A 3,489-nucleotide genomic window follows, 5' to 3' on the forward strand; every position below is an offset into this window, starting at 1 on the left:
TCCATGCATTGCACAAGCTTGCCTTGAGGTGACTTATGAAGTGTTTCTCTTATGTCATGCTAAACTAGATGCTTTGATTAGGCCTATGACTATAATGTTAGCTCTTATGTTCACGACTTATGTTATTATCTATTATGATTATGGTATATGTCTTATCTTGACTAATGTCTCTTATTTGCTTATGTTGATGATTTATGCTAGCTATCATATTTAGTACATTATTGTACTAACGCATACTTTTGCCTACATTCTTATCAAATGTAGGGTTCAACGATATTGACTTACATCCTCGTGGCTAGGTTCATAGTAGCTCAAGAAGAGAAGTGTTGGTGAGTCCTCATAGCATCGAGGACTTGATCACCCTTTCCTTTTTATGTCTTTCTTTTATGTTTAGATTTTGTATGGGATGTGTCCCTAACTCTTTTCAAGTATTAGATGGTTTGAGACAAGTGTAATAAGACATCCACTTTGCTTTTATAAAAGACTTCGATTGTATTGAAAAATGTTTTTAATTTTCGTATTTTTCTATTATCTTATGTTGTGATATGCTAAGTGGCTTACAAGGAATCCTTCGGGGTTCTATGTGCCATGTTACGTCTAGGGAGTACCCCTGAGTCGTGACAACAGTGTTTAGTGGTAGCAAAGGTGATCTACAAATAGAAGCTAATCCTTCGATTAAAGGACAAAACATATTATATTGAAATAGACTGTCATTTTATTAGAGAAAAAATACAAATAACTACTCAATACATTCATACCAAAGAACAACTAGCTGATCTGCTCACAAAAGGACTGCCCAAGGTTGAGCATAAACATGTCAAGAACAACCTAGGTGCTATCAATATATTCAATACACCTTACTCAAAGGGGAGTGTTGATGTCACCTAATATATCAATAGAGAAAGGGCAGCTTAGTACGTCTATCTAGTTAGTAAGAAGTAGTTAATCGGTTAGTTATTAAGTCTGTTAGTCAGCTATTGTGTAAGTGAATCGGTTGTGATTCATTATAAAAGGATCACACCCCGTGTATTTGATATTAGATTAAATATTATTCTCTAATCAGTTTACTAGTTTCTGATCTCTCTACTTCCTCTCTTCCTCTTAACTTCTCCTCTTCTTAAGGAATTTTGTATCAATTCATGAATAACAACAGTAACTTCTCAAAATCTAAAACAATTAAGTTGAGCACACAGAAGAAATTACCACCTTGCCTTTGGTGCAATAACAAAGGGGTTTAACGGACATAATAAGCGCTTTTGCAACTAAAATGGCTTAATTCAATTTGTGTCCCTTCCCCCAACTCCTTTTTGGATGGTGGTTGTGAGTAAGGAAGCAAACCTAAAATAAAACAAAACTTTAGCACTTAATGGTGGAATATTATTTGAGAGGATACTACAAGCTATGACCTTTATGCACATGGTTTAGGCTAAATCAAGCCCTAGAAAGACCTCTTTTATTTTCTAGTTAGGAGAGAAGACCTATAAAACTGAGACAAGATTTAAAAAAAATTGATGTTAATCTTAGCTAACATTCTAGTAGGATTGATAAACCGAGCAGTCATTGGACTTTTCAACATGTAATTCTAGTCCCTAAGTTAATTTTTTGGTGCTTCAACTAAAATTCATCAAAGAGAAATTCTAGCTCCTTTAGACGAAGCCTAAAAAATATGTACCTATCATTGGCATTTTAAAGCAAATCTTGAAATTCCGTTGTGACAGGGCCTGAAAGGGATTGGTGTAGATATTTAACGTTTAGCTGTGAAGCACACTTCAAGTAAAATCTAGCACCCATTTCCTTTCATGACTCAAGAAGCGAAACATTTCGCAAATCTCCAAGAAGTTTCTGAGCTCAAAAATTATGTGAACTGCTAGTCTTCTACCAATGAAGCCTCTAGTAGTGGAAACAGATTGTTATAGACTTTGTTGGGAAACATTCACTTCCTTTCTCCCATGATACCCTTTAATCATCTCTTCACCAAGAAAAGATCAAGGTTAACTTGGTCAAAATGTCAAACACTTGTTTGTCCTATCCTTCTCCCATGTTTAATTTGTTGGATTATAACCTAAATATTTTGTATGATTGTATAGAACATTTGCATCTAAGTATCTAGAAAGAGAAAAAAGAAATACCAAAAAGTAGAGTTCCCTTATTCTTATAAATCATACTATTGCAACTCTTTCTATTTGGATCATGTTGAATCAACATAAGCAATAAGGCGAATAAACATTAGCGTAGCTTTGAGGACAATCAGTGATCTTTTAACATAAAAGTGTATATAATAGTGTTATAACATAAAAATTAAAGTGGTGTTACCTAGGGATAATGGGGTATTTTGTGAATCCTCATTCATTCTTCAAAGAATGCAGGTCGGAGTGACATACTCCACAATAAAGTATCTTCACTGTAACATCAGCATCACCATTTTCTCTGCCATCAATTCAAATAGGAATATATATAAATTCACAATTTTCGTTTCTTCTGATCATAAATCAAAGAGTTAAAACAATTGGCCTTTGTATAAAATGTTTCAAAAAAAAATGTAATAGCTCGAAGGAGAATACAACATGCATGTTTATACTCATTAAATTCAAAGAATTGTATTCTAAAAGGTTGTGATGCAATCAACCTAAAATGAAGAAGGTACCTGCGGGAGAAATGGAAGGGAGAGAGACTTCCAGACGGGTCCCTGGCAGCCCACCCAAAAGTTTTTGGTGCCTGCTCATTCTCTCCTCTTTTAGCCATTTCTCTAAATCTCTCGATCTGTCTAAGTAGTAACACGAGATAATTGTGTACGGTGATAAATAAGTGTTGAAATTTAAACAGATGACAAGTTTGACTAATCCAAATTAAATCTTTTTTCTAATTAATGATTAAGATTATCGGGGGGTAAAATTTAATTTTGTAGTAACACGAGAGAATTGAGTTTCTCTCATGGAGGGTGATACATAAGTGTTGAAATTTAAATTGATGACAAGTTTGACTAATCCAAGTTAAATCTTTTTCTAATTAATGATTAGGATTTTTGGGGTGTAAAATGTAATTTTAAAAATCGTTAAATTCCTTTTCTCTTACAGTTAGGGGTAATCCTTCTTTAAGTTAGTGTATTATTAAAACAAGGAACGATCAGCAGATGGCTGTCTGTAACTTATCCACCATATTATTTGAAGTTCGATAATAGTTCATATTCATTGGTTAAGTAATGTTGCTTTACTAGTAGTAAAATTTAATGCCTTATAGTCTATATATGTTAGGGTAGCTCGAATGTGTTAAGCAATTTGTGGAAAAAATTATAATATATATGAGCAATATATTACAACAACTTTGAGTTCTATGAGACTACTAAATGCTATCTTGATTAGTGAATGAAAGAGGAGTTTGTTCTATGAGACTACTTATTGTTAGGAAAAGTTATAATTGTATAGTAATCAGAAAATATATTCTTTCTTTGAATAGGATTGATTTATAGAATATACATTTATAACCATATTT

At 33.0% G+C, this 3,489-nt stretch overlaps 1 pseudogene; it reads right to left on the reverse strand.

Moving 5' to 3' along the window:
- Nucleotides 1-2,742, reverse strand: part of LOC125852771 (probable mannitol dehydrogenase) — a 24,403-nt pseudogene extending 21,661 nt beyond the window's left edge.
- Nucleotides 2,743-3,489: the final 747 nt, after the last annotated feature.

The sequence above is a fragment of the Solanum stenotomum genome, unplaced genomic scaffold, assembly GCF_019186545.1.
Source record: "Solanum stenotomum isolate F172 unplaced genomic scaffold, ASM1918654v1 scaffold5027, whole genome shotgun sequence".
In the NCBI taxonomy this organism is placed as follows: domain Eukaryota; kingdom Viridiplantae; phylum Streptophyta; class Magnoliopsida; order Solanales; family Solanaceae; genus Solanum; species Solanum stenotomum.